The sequence below is a fragment of the Trachypithecus francoisi genome, unplaced genomic scaffold, assembly GCF_009764315.1.
Source record: "Trachypithecus francoisi isolate TF-2019V2 unplaced genomic scaffold, Tfra_2.0 Lachesis_group7, whole genome shotgun sequence".
In the NCBI taxonomy this organism is placed as follows: Eukaryota; Metazoa; Chordata; class Mammalia; order Primates; family Cercopithecidae; genus Trachypithecus; species Trachypithecus francoisi.
Genome location: NW_022681472.1, coordinates 34,113,973 through 34,133,567, shown reverse-complemented (window position 1 = coordinate 34,133,567; position 19,595 = coordinate 34,113,973). Strand labels below are relative to the sequence as shown.

General features: G+C 35.5%; 1 protein-coding gene across 2 annotated transcripts in view; it reads right to left on the bottom strand.

The window, feature by feature from the left end:
• Positions 1-18,613, bottom strand: part of PKIA (cAMP-dependent protein kinase inhibitor alpha) — an 88,704-nt gene extending 70,091 nt beyond the window's left edge. For both annotated transcript variants that reach the window (XM_033202480.1, XM_033202481.1), the window contains exon 1: positions 18,293-18,613. The gene's annotated coding sequence lies outside the window, so the exon portion shown is untranslated. The remainder of the gene's footprint in view (positions 1-18,292) is intronic.
• Between the last annotated feature and the right edge of the window lie 982 nt (positions 18,614-19,595).

Sequence of the window (19,595 nt, the reverse complement as noted above, 5' to 3'; positions counted from 1 at the left end):
CTGCTCCTCTTTTGATCTGGGAGAGAAACAGAGAAAAGAAGGAAAAAAAAATCCCCAATGTGAGTATGCTAGAAAGTAAATTTGAATAGCTCTTTATATTGGGTACTTACTGTGGGTAATTTACAAATGATTGGAAGAAACCACAAATTAAAACACAGCCAAATTTAAGGTCTCTTTAGCAGAAATCAATCTTACATCATGGCAGTTCTCCTATACTCCAGTCTTTCACTTGATAGATCACTTCCTCATTAGGATGACCTAAAGCAATTCTACACAAACTGCTCTTTACATTTAAACAGAGCTTTCTGTCCTAACATGTCAAAATGCTTGACAAGCAATCAAAAAGTAGCTCACTAATTTTTTTTCAACTCATGGCAGTAAATAGCCTGTGCCTACCATCACTGCTGTTTACTGGAGATTTCTTGGCAGGGAAACTTTAAACGCCTTAGCAATGTCTAGAAAGTCAATTACTAAAGAAGAAAATATTCATTTTGGCTTCCATAGGGCTGTATTTGATGAATTGCTCACTAACTTCTATTATGATGTCTCAAGAATAGATAATGATACTCATCAAGGGCAAATCCCAAAGAAGAGTGTATGCTTGCCTTGACTGAATCTGATTTTTGAGAGATTACATGGCCCAATCTATATTTAATTGTGATACAAATGCTACTTAACTCCCTGTTATTTCTGGTTGCATGTAATTGATACTACTTGAAGAGTAAGAAGCAGCAGAGTCTCACTACACTGGGGACCCTTTGAGAACCAAGTCTGTGTCTTAGTGATCTTTGATGCCTTAGTGACCAGTACCATATCTGGAATAGTATATGTGATCAGTAACTCAACTGTATGTATTTCTTGAATGTATGGTACATGAATGAGTCAAGATACTTTCAGAGTTGGAAGCAATCTGTCATGGAGTAGGAGGAAAAAAAGTAGTGAAAAAACTTCTAAATTCTCAAAACCTAGTGCTGAACTGAATGCTGATAATAACTTGACAACATCCTTTGGCATTGCAGATGTTGGGATATCAACATGTAATCTACCAAGAAAAATAATTTCATAATTAAAATTTGGGTGTGTTCTTGAGCTGGGGATTTCTCTGATCTACCTTCTGATAGAACTTGGAACCCCAGAATCAATAGTCAATATAATAGTTTTTCACTTAAAACTGTAACATTTTAATCCAATTTTATACACATGAAATAAAACTGATGGGAAACTCTTGAAATTTTCATCACTGGAGTAACCTAACTTCAAAAATGCTGATGTAACTTAGTTTCTTGAAATATTAATATTACTGCAAGTCATAAGTAAAAGCATTCTATCTTAAGTGAGAAACTATAAAGTTGGATAATTACTGTTTGGTTTTGCGGCTTGGTTTGAATAAACAAACATTTGTTTTAAACAAAACAAAGTTCAGCTGAAGTGACACTCCATCTTTAATCTTGTAAAGCTTCTGCGTTAGATATCTTCTATCTCTAAAATGCCAAACATGCATATTAAACTGTTTTTTTGCATACAATTTCTGTACCCTTTTCTTGTTTTTTGTTTGTTTGTTTTGCTTTGTATTGTTAGTTTGTTTAGATACAGGGTCTTGCTCTGCTGCCCAGGCTGGACCTTCTAGGCTCCAGTGATACCCTTACCTCAGCCTCCAGAGTAGTTAGGACTATGGCATGCATCACATGGCTAATTTTTTTAAAGTGCTTTTTTTTTTTTAAGTGCTTTTTGTAGAGATGGGGTCTTGCTATGTTGTCCTGGCTGGTCTTGAACTACAGGCTTCAAGTACTCCTCCATCTCAGTCTTCTAAAGTGCTGGGATTACAGATGTGAGCCACTGTGCCCAGCCCTCTTTTCCTGTTTGAATTTTAAGTACACTTTCATAACAATCTTGTTTGAAAATTAGAATGTAGATTTTATACCATTCTGTTTAACATTCTACTGCCAGCACCTACTACAATAAATGCCTGAAATAAGGTACATAATAAATATGTAATAAAAGTCCTAAAGTATCTTGATTAAAATCTATATCTATTTTAAGTACTTGTAGACAGAAATAGATTCAAATTGCAAAAGAACATGTGAATAATAGTCAATGTTAATGTAAGTACAAATTATCTGCTGATTAAGATACTGAAAATGTCTCAGCTTTGGAATTACTTTCTGGTAATCCTGAGTTCAGAGTTATGGCAAGGGCATATTTAGAGCATGTTAATATTTACTGAAACATATATAAAGGAAGATGCTGAGAAGAGGGCATGTAAGATTTGCTAGGCCCCAAATGAAACCTGACTCATCTGCATGGGACCAACAGGCAAAAGACAGAAATGAGCCCATTGTTCTTCTGGATGAAGCCCACACTGGTGCATGGACTGGAAGAGAGGAGAGGACCTTGAAGGTCCAGGCTTCAAGGATACTCACTGCACTTGCTCTCAAAAGACCAGGAGCTGGACAAATAAGAATGTGGGCACTATTGCTTTGTACTTTTTTTATTTTTATTTTTTCTGAGACAGAGTCACTCTGTTGCTGTCACTCAGGAGTGCAGTGGTGCCATCTCGGCTTACTGCAACCTCTACCTCTCAGGTTCAAGTGGTTCTCATGCCTCAGCCTCCCACGTAGCTGGGATTACAGGCACACCCTACCGTGCCTGGCTAATTTTTTGTATTTAATATTTTTAGTAGAGAAGGGATTTCACCATGTTGGCCAGGCTGGTCTTGAATTCCTGGTCTTAAGTGATCTGCCTGCCTCAGCCTTCCAAAGTGCTGGGATTACATAGGCGTGAGTCACTGCATCCAGCCTGCTTTGTATCTTTAAGTACATAGTGACCCTATGCAATAGTAAAATATGGCTCAGTGAATATTCAGTTAAATCTGACCAATCAGAAAAATTTCTTCCTTCTTAGGGAAACAGTTATGACAGAAATGAGCAGGGGTGGGCTGGAGTGGGATGAAGATGCTTTCCTTTGGCTAAAAGCTCTAAATTTGTTTTTTTTCCTCTCATAATTTAAGCCTAATTTAAAACCTTACTAAAATTTGTGGACTTTTATAAAAAGTAAATTTTTATTAATATTAAATAAGCTGAGAATGTTGGGGGTGAAAAAATACCTAATAATTTTAAGAAAAGATAGAATTATTGCTGTGAAAATTACTCAAGTTGGAAAAATAATAGGTACTAGACTTAATACCTGGGTGATGAAATAATTTGTACAGCAAACCCCCATGACACAAGTTTACCTATATAACAAACCTGCACATGTACCCCTGAACTGAAAAGTTTAAAAGTTACTTCAATTTTATTTGTTCCAAATATAAGACTGCTATTGTATTTCAGTTATGGTTATTACTAAATTGAAATTCACGTGCTATCTCCATCTGATAATATTACCACATACTTCACTACTGAACATTTAAGACTATTTTCTATTGAAATCTTTACAAGTCCTTAAATCGAACTTCATTATAAATTATAGCACACCATGTCAACCAGCGAGCAGGAATTTGCCATCTCTCCTGCCTTCCTCCCTCTCTCTCCTCCTTCCCTTTCTTTCCACAAAGCAATTAAATGGGCACACAACAAAGAGTAGGGATCCAAACCCTTATAAATAACAATAGCAGTGGAATGTGGAGTCTCACAACAGACCACCTGGTGTTTAAATCCTATCTGTGTGCTTTATTAGCTGTGTGACTACAGGTACTTTACTCAATTGTTCTGTGCCTCAATTTTCCCATCTGTCAAAAAGGTAGTAATAATGCCTACCTTTTAGGGCTCTTAGGAGAAATTCATTTGGTTTTAGAACAGTGCTTAGCACAGAGTAAGCACAATAACTGTTACCTTATTTTTCACTTCTGTGAATACACAAAACATTAACATTTGTATCCTTAGCCTCAAAAGTTAATGATCACTGATATGAATAGCTGGTCAGCTAAATGGAGGAAAAATGCTATTTCTTCAGTTTCTCATTTGGCTTTTTCAACTGAAAACCAGAATCACTAATTTCTGGCATTATCGGTTGTCAGTAAACAGTATCAAGCCATGATATTTTTGAGAACGTTCTGAGTATTTGCAATGAAGAGAACTAAGAAAGGGTAGAACATAAACTCTTTGATTTGGCTGATCCCAAGTGAAGGATGAAATTAATGATGAAAAATGTAAAAACTCCACTGAAAATTCATACAGAAAGAACCTCAAGTACTTACAACATACTTGGAATTCAAATGACAGCAAATGACTAATTCTTAAATCAAGAACTCTTCACTAAAATTAAAAATATAAATGCTTTCTTTTTCATGCTTTCTTGTAGGCGGCGAAAGGGTACTTAGTAGGTGTCAGGCTATTTTAAAAAGCAGGTTATAGTGGTATTTCAGAAGCATTATAAATCTAAGGCAGCTCTTATAAGTGACCTGTTTTCAAAAAATTTTATCCTTAACAAAAGCTTGGTAGAAATCCATTGAAACTTCCCTATGTAGTTATAGGAGAGAATTCTGTGAATTTCATTTATCTTTTAAAATAATAGATTATATTACTGCATCTTACACTTAGGTTGCCAATTATATAAATCATGTTCTAGTAAGGACCAAAACTTACTACTTAAATTAGACCTAGCAAATGTGTGTGTGTATAATAAAACGATATAATCTCATGAATGTCAGCATTATGTCGATGCAAACTAGACAGGCATATTTAACACAGGTAAGTGATCAGCAATGTCAATGTTTATTTTTTAAGCAATCCAACTCTTTAAATGAAGCCATGGTATACTCAAAAGGAGCTGTTGATTAGACACAAAGATATGGTGAAAAAAAATAAGTTTAATTAAATCTAAGAATCTGTTTAACATGTTCATCTTTGGGTTGATGAAAGTAAATAACCCTTACAGATTTTCCTAGTTCAGGATCCAGTGAGGTTTGTAAGTGAATTTGTAACTAGAAGCAGACCAAGTTTATTTCCATGTTTGTGCTTAACTCTTAAACACATCAGTTCCTATAGGATAGAGGGCAGCACTAGATTGGCCATGGCACAAAACTGGCTTGAATTCTTGCTCTAACACTTAGTAATTGTGTATACTGCTTAAGCGAGCAAATTACTAAATTTCATGAACTTCGAATTCACTGTCTGCAAAATAAGGACGATTCTAGTTCTACCAACTTTAGAGAGTTGGTATTGTCCAGTAGACAGTTGTTATAAAAATGCTTTGAAAATTATGTGATACTTAAAAATAGAATTTATTATCATAATTTTAGGATGAGGGAAAACTTACCTTCTTCTATATTTAATATTTTCAAGGTCAGCCTAGATTTTCCAGAAATCTACATAAAAAGTGAACATTTCAGCCACACTCTTAGCAATGTTTAGATGGTAAAGAATATCCAAAAGTGAATTTCTTTTTACGCAATTCTACAAGTAATATATACACATTGAATAAATTTGGAAATAAATGTGATCTCACTGACTCTCTGCTTCTTGATTTAACCATTGATAATTGACTTCTAAATTTCCTTTTAATATTTTCCTCTATGTATGCATCATTTTTTGTTTAATGGTCTAGTCTTAGCACTTAACATTTTACAAAAAAATTATATGTTATCTTCTACTCTAAGAATCTTATAACACTTAATAGTAAAGGCAACACCTGTGACCTGGTATGCAAATGAATAAAGTTTAGCATAAATAATCTAAATATATTCAAAACTTGTATGTTTTAAAGGATATTCCCATACTTTTGTTTGTTTGATCATGTATTTCATAGACTATTTCAATATTTATATTTAACTATGCACACATTTTAATTAGTATTCTTAAATAAAAAATGTTTAAAAAAGACTGATCCACTTGAAAACTGACATAAAAACTCAAGAAAGCTTTCTTTTACTTAAGTGAAGTGGTAGATATAAAAGCATTATAGGAATATAGATCATACTTGAGTTTAAATGAAAATCTGATTAAATGCTATAGAATTGTTGCCCATTCCATATTTTGTTAATAATTGTTAAGATGAGAATTACAGAGAATGATTGATTGAGCATTAGTCATCTATTGATCACACTACTGAAATAACACTGATGTGGTATGATGAATTTGCAAAAAAGGAAGTAGCAGGTATATTTTATTGTTAAAGGTTGTCTATCAGTTGGCAAATCATTTTATAGGCTATAAATGATGTTCTAAAATAAATCATTTTGTTAATATCTATATCTGTAAGCTATATCTTAGTATATTATTAATAGGGCAGACACTCTGAACCATGGCTCTTTTTGCCTTTCTGATGCATTTAGTAGAGACACCAATTACTAGAAACCAGAACAGTAACTCCAATAACCTTTAAATTAATTTTGACCCTAAAGTTGGAGCAATTTCAACATTAGTTGGTATATTTACACTAAATTAAAATTTCTAAGCTAGTATTAAAATTAATACAGTTTATATGAAATATGAGTATATAACACTTAATAAAAATAAAAACACTAAAGAAATGTCATAAATATTTGTGTTCTAGAAATGATCCAGAAGGAATTTCATTTTTTTTTTTTTTGTATAGATGGGGTCTCGCTACAGTACAGGCTGATCTCTAACTCTTGGCCTCAAGTGATCCCCCACCATGGCCTCTCAAAGTGCTAAGTACAGGCATGAGCCACCATGCCTGGACTTGTAATTTTTTTTTTTTTCTTGTAGAGACAGAGTCTCACTATGTTGGCCAGGCTGGTCTTGAACTGGTGGCCATAAGTGACCCTCCTGCCTCAGCCTCCTGAGTCACTGAGATTACTGGCATGAGCCACTGCACCCAGTCCCATATTTTAAGCATTTAACATTAAGAGAGATGTATTCCAGAGTTAATTTTAGAAACATCACTTCTGTTGTGCTTATATCTTCTAATTGACAGTTCTGGCCTTTAAGCATTTTTGAATTGTAGAACTAATCAGTTATAAAGCAGAAGAGAAACTCAATGATCCAACTCATGGCATTTGTTAAAATAAGCCTCTGTATAATAGTGTTATGAAACAAAGTTAAAATGAAGTAGAATCAAAAATAGGCGCCATTAATCAACAAATGGCTATTTTTAAAGAATCTAGTTAAAAGTATACTACTTGGGTTAGGGTAGTGAGGAAGACTAAATTAAATGCCAGACCAAGTTTGGTTCTCTCACTGTACTTGAACAAATTTTAGTATTTTTGGCCTACGTCCTACCTTGGGGCTGTTTAACTGCAGTTCTCAACTTTCTAACTTTCCTAAGAGAAGGCATGTTACTAGCAGGAAGTATAGAAAAAGAACTGAAATGTCCCATGGTACAGTTTCCTTCCTCCCTTTCTCTACTCATTCTCCAAAATAAAAAGGGAGAAATACCTAACAAACAGATCTGACAATTCACAAAGAACAAGTCTGTATTCTGAAAAACTTGATTTAAATGAGAACCTTCCAAGTTAGAACTTTGTGAGACACTAAAAAATGATGGCATGAAACATAGATGTACAAAATAATTTATTACGCATTGGACAATGTATTCCTCAAGACAGAAAAGCTGATGGAAGGCCAAATAACTTATGGATTAAAAAAATAACAAAATGAAACAGGTGCATTTTTCAAGCTGAAAGGCAACTATGCTATTGTTCTCACATACTTGGACAGTAGTTATAACCTGGTAAGATCTAGTTCAGAAAAGCTTAGATAAATATATACTTTAAAATTAATATGACACATATAGCAATCTGAAATAGGTAAATTCATAGTCATACTCATTCATTAAATAAATCACTTTAAAAATCTTAAACATATTCTTGTAACTTTGAAAAACAAACTGCCAGTGAAAAAAATAAGTTTTCCTTGCTGAACTTGGTGCTGGAAACAAAGATTTTTCACATGCTTTTCCAAGCACTTGTCTCTTTATTTTAAATCAAATCAAACTTTCAAGGAATTAAATATTTGAAATAGGAAGAAAATATTAATGAATACATACATAGATACATATATACATAATTAGTTAAATATAGTTTACAATATACATAAAATATATGTGTACTTCTATGTACATATATGTTTAAAGCAGGTATTTTCAGTGTTTCCAACATCTCATCTTAAAATCAGACTATGCCCCAAATTTACCCCTCAAGCCTTTGGCAAACAGCCAATCAATTCAGCATTTAAATAGGGATTAACAATATTGGCTTGGAGATTTAAGACAAACTTATACTGATGATTTATACTTTTTACTTGAAAGAATGAAGTTATTCTATTCTCAGGAACACATGAAGAGACGCTACTAATGGCAGTAAATTATTAACAAATTTGGCTGCAGTTCTTGCTCACCACAAAAATTCTCCCCTGTGAATAGCTGTGATTGACATATTAAATGTAAGGTCCCAGGCAGTTTTTGTACTTGTTTTTTAAAACCCAAATGGCCTGTATCAATAACAGAAAGCCATATAAGAAAAAAATGTAAAATTGTGTGCTTTGCAAGCCCAACAAAAATTGTCATCATACTAATGTAAGTATATCATTAAAAATGCAGCTTTTATAGGCTGGTGTTTCTACTAGTAAAGGTTCCACATTAAGTGAGGCTCTATTTTTTTTTTTTAATTTTAGTTTAACAGTTTTGCTATTCACCAAATCTAATCAGTAGCACCTAGTAATAAGTCCCTGAATACTAATGCTTGCACAGTCTCTGTAAATTCTTTGGGCTTCAGTAAAATAGAAAGGTATCACAGACCAACAAGAGTATGACCTACAGTGGAGTTACAGTTTAATTTTTAGTTTTGGACAACTTAATAATATGAAACTTCTCCAATAGTTACACATTGAAACAACAACAACTATTTGAGTTAGCCAAATAGCAGGATCTTCAAAGGCTTTTGACATTCCTATTTTATATGACACTTTGCCTCTGAAATAAGCACCCTTATTTAATGCCCGTAATATCATTTCTGATAATGAGCCAGTGAAACAAGTGATTAGACATGTGGTACAATTCAAAGAAAATAAGATGAAGCATTAATAGCCAGTTGACTTTTGCCAGGTGATCTAATCAACTACTTGAGAGTTAAAAATAGAAGCTAGGTCTAATTCCCACAGCCACTGCTGATCAGAGCCTAACAACCTCTCCTGACACTGGCACTATCTACATTAAGACATTTTCCAGTGAGATTCAGGGTCATTTCAAGGCTTAGTTTAACTTACATGGGGAGGGGTAGAAAAAGTAATTCATGAACATTTGGGAAAAGATGTAGTAATGAGGTCTGGCTATATAAGTTGTCAGTGGAAATAAAAATGATAAAAATGGAAAACATTAACCTTTACCATGTATATTTCAGACACTTCACTAAGTTCTCCTTTATGTTATCTTCTTTCATCTTCACCACAACTCGGTGATTTTCCTGTTTTAAATATCAGGAAACAACTCACAGAGGTTGAGTAATGTATAAATCACACAGCTAGTAAAGTGGTAAAGGTATGATTCAAAGCCCAAATTCATTTCCTGAAAGACATGATCTGGATATAAGTGGTAGCCAAAATGTCCCCGAATAAATAAATTAAAAATAAATAGCAAAAGGGAGGATGAAAGCCCAGTGATCAGAATATATTCATGATAATGGTTAGAGCTTCTTGATTGAACTTGAAAATGATCAAAAGTTGCCTGAGAGCTCTGAGAATAAAATTGTTACAACTTTACAGTCAGACATTTTGAGATTAACCTAATTGCTTTGCTTTCATAACGCCGCAATGCCATTTTATTTCATTTTCCATTTTGTTTATTAGGAAAAAATTTAAACATTTAAGTATTGCCTAAAAATGTTAGTGATTTTTCTTTTCTAAATAGATGAGCAAGATGCCAACATTCATCCTCTTATTTGATGGACTGTTTAATGTCAGATAATTTTAGTGTCAGGTTTGAATTTTGTGGTGAAATGTCACTCCAACACATCTCGTGAAGATGTGACAGACGGGCCCACTATCTCACACCTGTATGCAGGTTGAAAACATTTTCAATGGATAGTAACTGTACTTAACTATGATTGTGTTCTTTACAATAAATGAGATTGAAAAAGATATGCAGACAAAAGAAGTGCTGACTAATACTCTATCGTTATAGTCTCTGTCTTGCATTCTGAGTTTTCTAAAAGTCCCCATCTGCTGTAGTTGAAAATGGGAATGTCTTGTTTTCTGCCCTGGGTAAGTAGACGGTGCATGGTTAAGTGTCTCGAACTACTTACTAGATAAATTCCAGTAAAATATGATTCACTTCTAAATTTCAACTTATACCCCAGAGGGAAGAGAGTATAGTTTTAAAAGAACCAGGGGAGAGGGTAGTTTTATCTATAATTCACTCCTACCACATCTACAAAAGGAATCACAATGAGTTTGTGTAGAATACCAATCATTTTGTATTGGGGGATAGCTTTCAAAAATAAATGGTATTAGTTCATTTTGTTGTTCAATTAATATTTTGTAATCTCCTATAGTAAGTAAAGCCCTATACCATAGTGGCCACTTGAGTTACAGAAATTTTTATGTTGTTGATATTTTACTTATGAAATAACAATTTATATTTATTGAGTACTTAGAGTATATGATGCTGATAAGCTCCCCAGAAATCTTAACATTGATAAAATATGTCAAATGCTACTTTTTCATGCTTTGCTTTGAAATCCTGAGTTATTCTCTAATCTGGAGAAGATGAAAAAAATGTAATTTAGATTTCTATAGGATCACCAGCTGTATGTTAGCCAACTTTTATCAACGGAGAGTCTCAACAGGTACATTTTTAGTTATAAAACCCTTTGTACTGATTATTAGGTAATTCTTATAAATATGGGCATGTAACAAATAGTTAAGAATATCAGCCTCATTTTGTTTCAGCTTGACTCACTGCGGAAAAGCACAAATTTGAGAAAGCCATTTCCCCAAGAGCTACTCACTTCCTTGAGAGCCACATGAGAGACTAACTTGGATGACAGTGACTTGTCATAATTTATTTTTATGGCACTAGTTTAAAAAAGTGGTAAAACAGTCTTTTCAGAATAAATTGTTTTTAAAAATCCATTATTCTTCAGTGAGTATACCTTATAAATAGAAACCCATATATATATATCATATTCCTTTACTAAATTGTATATTATATTACCATAGTTACTCTTTAGAATTTTCTAGTCTTTAAATCTAAATTTGTATTTGAGTGATTTTGACAGATTATTTCTAGTGATTCCATTGGATGCTCACCAATTTCAGATTCAATGTTATTTCTGCAAGTCCCAGCAAAATCACATTTTGTAAATGGATAAGAGGTCTTAACATTCTGGTTATTTTCTCCTACATTTCAATTATCAGAGAAGCTGAGTATGAAAGATCATGGAGAGTTGTGCAAGAATTGTATTAAAGGTATTACTGACTTTTCTGTGTTTATTCGGTCAGATTCTGCAGTATATAAGTGAGGAATGCAGCAGGCTATGTTGCTGTGACTATTGCAATGACCAAAACACTGCTGCTTCTACCCTTTGGTCTCATAACCACAGCAGCGCATTAAGAAGATGTGGCCATGGTGTTGCTTATTCAGGCCAAGATCAGAATGCTGATTTGTTTTACATCTGTTTTTCAAAGAGGGTTTCATCAAACAACCAAAAAGATAGAGGTAAACCATAGGATAAAGGTTTATTAATAATTCCCTCCACCCCAATCAACTGAAGAAAAAGCATACTTTAAAATGCAGTTGTGACATGTCTAGGGTCAGCTACACTATGGAGTGTGTCTGTCCGACTAAATAAATGTTCTTATAACCCTTTAGTTTTGAGTAGCTACTCAAATATATAAGACATGTTGCTCCATCTTTGCCCTTTTAGCATTTTAGTGTTTAATTAAAAACTGATGCAATCTCCAGCAAGTCTTCTGCTTCTCTCCTGGCCAATGCAATAGAGACTGTCTTCTGCTGAGGAGGATGGTTAAAAGTCTTGCCAGTTCTGTTTATACTTCACATATGCCAAATATTTTGTAGTTTAGCTTAAATAAGACACTCTTATCACTAGGCTTTATTATTCTATTTCAGAATAAACTAAAAATAATACATTAAAGAGAAACTAAGAAAAAAATAAAATATTTACCATAATATAGGTACATAAATTTGAACAAAAAAAAGAACAAATTTTAGATTAGGTTTGATACGAATAACCTATTGCTGGTGCAAACAAACACAATTCCTAAAAACTATCTAGAGATGTTTCTACTATTCCATATTGTTATTACAAGACTTAACTGACATCTATGATGCACTTTGTCATCTATGATGACAAAATGCATGATTGAGAGACTTTAATTTTCTCAATACTTGTGAATATTTCCTCCATGAACTGGAAATGAAAAAAGTGAGAATATTTCCTTGCTCGGATCATGTTCAGTGAATTTCCTTATAGTATCTGCATTCATTTTTAAAATAGTATGAAAGGGTTCTAGAACATTCAGTAATACTATCTGTTGCAGAATGTTAGGATTTTTATAGTCTGTGTACTACAGTATTTAGAGTATTCAAACTGTAAATATCTGGGCATAATCTTTGACCCAACAATACCACTCCAAGCATTCTTTGATCAAAAGTAAAAGTACCAACATATAAAGACATATGCATTAATTTACTTTGTTTATTACCACATAGCTTGAAGTCACAAAACAATTTGGAATTAAGTAAATGTTTTTCAATGGGTTTTGACCAAATAAATCATGGCACCTTCATAATGTACATTACTTGACATCTATGGAAGATAATATGGTGGTGTTATATGCTAGCCAGGTTTAATGTAACAGAAATAATGTACTGAAAGTGTTTTGCAATTCAAAATTACCATGTGTTATATACATACAATGAAATAGTATTCAGCCTTAAAAAGGAATGAAGTTTTGATACATGCTGAAATATGGATGAACTTTGAAAACATTTATACTAAGTGAAAGAAGCTTGAGACAAAAGGACAAATACTGTGTGATTCCACTTCTGAGGTAGCTAGAATATGCAAATTCATAGGCACAGAGAGGAGAACAGTGTTTAGCAGGGGCTGGGGGAATGAACAGTTATTGTTTAATGTGTACAGAATTTCTGTTTGTGATAATAAGAAGGTTCTGAAAACTGATAGTGGTGATGGTGGCCCAACATTGTTAATTATACAGTTAAAAATAGCTAAAACAGTAAATTTTATGTATATTTTACCAGAAATAAATTTTTAATTATAAAATCTATAAAATATAAACTTACCTGATATGGAGCATATTATAAAGTTTTCATGGCATTTTACTTATTTTGGATGCTTATATAGTTATAATCTTATTTTGGTACAAAAGAAGGTATTTGGGAAATGTAAAGAAAGTAACAGCTTAAGTTGTCCTTTCGAGTTTTCTATCTTTCCATTTCTGTTTTTTTTTTTTCCAGACTAATGTTGTTCTTGTCACACCTCTTTGAATGCTCTTTGAATACATCAACAGGAACCATGCTTGCTAGTACCAGTCCCTTTAAATATCAGCTGAGAATCTGAATGCATTTTTATGTATCTAAAATGATATGCAGCTCTTTCAGGCTGGCACTTGTTTTAGAACCTAGGAGGGATGAACATAAATTATCATTCTTTCCTTAACTTGGCAAAAACAAATATATTACTACAGATGGCATTACCATAAAGAAATATTAATATTGAGACAGTTAATAAGTCCATCCTAAGAGAACCGAATATATTCCAAAGTGGACTACACCAGTCAACTGCTGGCAATGTTTTCCCACATCTGTGGCAGTACGATACTCTTAAGTCTGAGAACAGTTTCTTTTTTGTAAAAATGGCTTTGATTGGAAAACCTTCAATAAGTCATTTGGAATGTGTAATGTTCGGAGCTCCCTTTCCTGCCTTTTCTGTGAATCAAGGTTCTTCAAGTCACTATTTTCACTAGCACTTGCTTCCTAGTCATCAGCTGTCTTCATGTCAGTGTTAGTGAAGGGCTGTCATTTCAGGTCTTAAAGCAGGGAGAACAATAGAAGGAAAACCTCATCTCAAGTACTGGAAATGTAAGGGCTAACAAAGGACATACATATTGTCCAGGGGAGCACAAATAGATGTTCTTTAACCATTCTGTAAAGACAGCTTTAGTGAATACACACCTGCATTTGTATGCAAAATTATATGTGTATGCTTCTGTATGTACTTGCGGAGAAGATGTACAAACTTTACTAAGTTATCAAAAGTTTGGGATGTTAACCTAAAAGTTTAAAAAGCTGGAAAGATGAATCACAAAACAACTTGAAACTATTCTGATAGCTCTGACTTTGTGTTTTTACAATGCTTTCCCTTCCTCTGTTACTCTTCAAAGAGAGGATGGTAATATGGAAAAAAAATCTCTGCCATTCAGGTGACATCTGTGAGCCTAGGTTTTCTCAGTGTAAAATTCTCATATAGTATAAACATCAAATGATATACCAAAGATGAAAGTCCCTAGAAGAGTGGCTTGAAACAAGATAAATTCTCATATGTGTAAGGTGCCTTCTCCTGCTAGAATGCAATAATATTGAAAGCAGGTACAATGTCTCCATTAAAGATTTGTTTTGCTGTGCTAACCATGCTTTTAGTATACATTTAAGGACGTTTACGCTCACAATACCTTTTGTAGATTTAAAGATTTGAATAGTATATTTACTATTATTATAAAGATTTTTTTAAAAAAACAAATTAGCATTTGCACATATATTGAGAACTTGGCTGGTGGAGAAGGGTAGGTAGATAGATTTATAACTCTGGAAAATAACTTATTTCTTCACTAAAATCAAATTGCTGAACAGCTATAATACATATATGTAGCTAGGCACCATAGAGTTGCAGGTAATCAAAACTTATTCCCAGACCCTGCTTTCTTAGAAGAGCAGACAAAGCATGTTCACATGAAGGATAACCCAAAATAGAATGTGCTATAGGAATTTAAACAAGAGAGGGACACATCTGATGGGGGAAGGAAGGTGGGTATGGGGAAGGCTTCATAAATGAGTCAGTATCTGAGGTGAACAAGGTTTCAACATGTAACAGGATGGGCTAAAAGAATAAATGAAAACATATAGGCATGCCACCATCGGGTACAAATTGGAAAGAAGATTCACTTGGTTGAGGTTGGGCATGGGGTACTTTAAGGGAATTAGTGACAGATTAAGATATATCACAGTGCCTGATACATGGTACTTAATACCTTTTAAACACAAATATTTAATCAAAGAAGAACATAGAAGAGAACGTATAAAATGAACAGGATGAAATATTATAGAGATCTGGCAATTAAGAGGTCATTGGCAACTTTCAAAATAGTACTTTTTTCTACCTATTCTCAGTGGAGTCACTGGTTGAATAGAAATGACATTACTATTTGAGCCTTATTATTGCTATTCTTTTTCCATTTCAAAATTTCATAACTTTTAAAAAAGTTTTTATTTATTTTATTTTTTAATTTGAGACAAGGTTTCATTCTGTTTACCCTGGTTGAAGTACAGTGGTGCCATCATGGCTCACTGTAGCCTCAAACTCCTGGGCTCAAGCAATCCTCCTGCCTCAGCCTCACATCTTAAGGCTATTTCAATTGGAGCTAATGGCAGTAATGCAGCACCAGAAAAAGATATTTTGTTATAAGAGGGCAACTTTGACTCCTAAATTTTTACTCTCTAAATTTCTGGTAACACTGCCTAGCAGACTAAAAATTTTTTTTTTTTTTTTTTTTTTTTTACACAATTGGAAAGCAGTAGATTAACTTCAGTTCTATCTTGTCAAACACAAAAGTTCCTGCAGTTCATTTAGTATCTAGTCATTTAGCATCTAATCATGCACATCCTTCCATTTTTCATTCCTCTTTCAATTCTGAACACCAGCCAATTAGTTTTTCCTCTCCCTAGGAAACATTTTAAGGAAAGGAAATAAAGTCATAAATCAGTTTCAGACATAAAATCATACATATATTTCTGCTTAGGGTTCTAAATTTAGAAACTTTCCTCAAACTTGTTTAAACATAACAAAGTCCAAATTCAGAAATCCCTTCAGTTTGATTATCTTCCTCAGTTGTACTAAAATGAAAATTAAATTTTCTAACTTGTTTTCTTCTTAACAAGATTTCTCCAACTCCATTTCATAAATTAGTGGGTTCAACTCACCTGCAAAATCATTAGCAAGTATTATTCCACCGTAGGCAGCACCAATCTCCTAATCCTGAAACTATTTCCTGCCAAAGAGTTTTGTTTCTTCAGAAAGTAAATGATAGACACTTTGAATTTCTAACCATCATTAGGATATTCTCATGCATTTGCTCTTCAACAGAAAGGTGACTGTCAACATTACAGAAACTGCATTGTATTTCTAAGATGAATTGTAGTAATCTGCATTTCATATACCTTAGGTTTATTTAGAATAATTATATTAAAATTATTCTTCTATATTAATATTTATTATTACTTATTCTTCAGCATAATTATGTATATGGTTAAGTATTTTAATACTAGAAAAAAGGTGGTAGAATAGAGGGTTTGTTGTTGATCTTGTTCTTTGTTACCTTTTAATGTGACTGAGTAAAAATTCTAGAATCTCAAGAATATTCCAAACCAAAACCCTGTTTGACACATAACAATAACAACAACAAAAAAGGGACCTGACTGACCCCAAGGGACAGTTCCTGGAGTGGGTCACTCAGTAGTGGGCTTTGCCCACCCCCCCCTGCCCCACACACACCCTATGCCTCATATACTGAAGATGGAGACAAAGAAACAAATTCAAATATTTCGAAAGTGTATTTTGTAAAAAAAGAAATTTGCAATCAGAAAGGCAAGAATGATATATAATATGATTAACATGATTTTCCATACTAGTATCTTTGTTTAAAAATAATATTCAAAAAGGAGAGTAAGCAGAGGTAAAATTTTAAGCTACCAATTCTGCCCCTCTTTTTCATTGATCTTCTAATTTAATTTACTAAAATAAAATTGCATGGCTGTTGAGTCAGTCTAATTTCAAGTTTAAAGATAACAGATCTCCCTTTAAATAGAACATTGGCACACAGATACACCACAATCTGGCTTTTTGCAACTGTTCTCTGTTGGTGAAGTGGCAGCACGTTTGCAATCCCCATAACAGCCATCTTAACCATTTCACAGCATATTATTCAAATGTACATCTCTAGGTGGCAACAGGGATAGGCACTTGGGCTCAGTAGCAAGGGGTCTGTGGGGAAAATCCTAGGACGAAGGATAGGAACCTGCAAATGGCAAGACAAACTAGAGGATACTCAAATAACCAGGGGCTTAGACTGGGCAGCTCCATTGGCTTTCTGACTGCCTACGGGGAAAGCCTCACTGGAAACTCTTTTGAGGTTATTGAGGAATCCTAGAGGCAAATGGACTCCCCTACCTTTTGGAAACGATTTGTCCCAAATCTTAACAGTTAGCTGTCTCAAAACCCAGCTGGACTAAAATTGCTTCAAGAAAAACTGGATGGACTGGCATTCACATTTTTACTTCTACCTATGCCTATGCATAGGGAACATCCCTCACACTCCAGTGGATTCTATGTGTCCTCTCTAGCTTGCAAGTAGCCACAGTGACTACAGCGAACGGAGTTAATGGGCTACCATGTTGGTACAGGGCTACAAGCAGGATATTTCATTCCATGCATTTGGGGGAAGGACACAGGTAACAGTATACAGGTAGAATACCGAATAAGAAATCTGTGTGAGGCAATGCCCTTTTTGGGACCTTGACAAAATCAGTCATGGAACCCAGGTGGTGGATAAGAGCTGACAAGAGTTGGCCTGTGAATGGGCACAGCATCTCCGAAAAAGATCAATGAAATGATTGACAGAGAAAATGGCAAATGAAGGGAGAAGCGATGTCAAGTGCTGCTCAACCCAAGCTGAACTCCAGGAGATAAGAGAAGTTTCCCCTCCAAATAGAGGCTCTTTCTAAAGGTTCAGTCTAGAAGCAGGTGTTTTGACATTGAGAGGGGCACAGAAGGAAGAGAGTAATTCAAATTATTTCACATTTTGAGTCCTCTTCACTGTCTACGCGAATCTGGCACTGAAATGGTAGATCATGTTCAAAAGTGTATAGAGGCAAGAACGCCTTCTTTGTTTGCCCAGTAACACTGCTCCTCCAACCTCTGCACTTGGTCGCCTAACATTTCCATCCTAGTTGCTGCTCCTTTTCCCATTGCAGAAAGCAGCGGGGTTCTCCCCTTCTTCCCTCCGAGCCGCAAAACCCATTATTAACCAAGCGGAAAGCTCCACGCAGTGCGGCCAGGGAGCTCCGGGGCTGGGCTGCTTACCTTCCCCGGACCTAGTCAGCGCAGGTTCCCGCGCCCGCCGCCACGGGACGCAGTCCCGCCGAGCCCGCCGAGTGCTCGGTCAGCTCGCTCCGGCCCGCGCCCCACCTGCCAGCTGCAGCCGTCGCTCGCCGCCGAGCTCCGGCCGCATGAAGTCATCCCCGCCCCGGGCCGGATCACCACATTCCGCGCCAGCCGCAGGGGGAGCGGGGCAGCTCCCGACTCCACGGAAGGCAGCCTGGAACCGGCACCCAACGATCGATGGCCCCCTAGGTTGTGGGTTGGTTTTCTGTTAATGCTTTTACAGTTGCAGCATTGCTGGATTATGGACCGAGAGAGAAGAGCCAGAGGGGGCTTTCTCTGCATAGCGTCCTTGCTCTGAGCGCTCCCCCATCACCCCGGCTGCATGGACTGCTCCATTCGCCAGTGTGGGTTTCCCACCCTCTTCATCTTCCTTATCAGCATTGTTCATTTGGCTGAATTTGAGAGCAGGAATTGTCTTTTAAGATAAACATTCAAGCACTACAAGAACATTTTTAATTGGTAACGAAGCTTTCTAAGCCCTTCATATCTCGCTCCATCACTCCCCCCAACAGACACACATGCACACATACGCACACACATACACGTACACACACAGCCCAACCACTCACAATTTTGAAAGCTAGAACCTTTCGCCTACGTAATAGAACGGGAATCTCCCAAAAGACTGGAGAAGTGGGGCCAACCGGAGAAAGTGCTCAAAGAAACAGCGGGGTGGCCCCATGATTTTGTTGTGTTTATGGTGCACTTGTGCACAGATGTTCCCTCTAACATCTCTTCCTCCTACTCCCTCTGCTCTGGACCCCCTCCCTTCCCTGCCACATAATTGGACAAACCGTTGTGGTGACAGCTGTAACATTTGGAAATCAAAATGCAGAATCTACATTAACAGATGACTGTATCTCTTTCTTTCCCTAAGGATTTATGAAATTTGCCTTGGGAATGAAACAAGCATATGTTCATATAAGCCCTTATTAACAAGATTGTTCTCTCCCCACCCCACCCCACCCCCACCCCCACCCCACCCCACCCCACCCCCACTCCCACCCCCACCCTCCACTTTTGCTTGTTTCCCAAATCTTTTCAGGTTTGAGAGTTGAATGTTTAAGGAAAAATGAGCCTAAATTTGCTCTCTTTGTAGCTGAGCCAGGGTTTCCCCCTAGCTATTGAGTAATTTTCCAGTAGGGAGGTTCCTTGACACTAGGGTTCTGTGGAATGGAGTTCCCTCTTTTAACTTGCCTTGCTGTTCGAATTGACCATCACT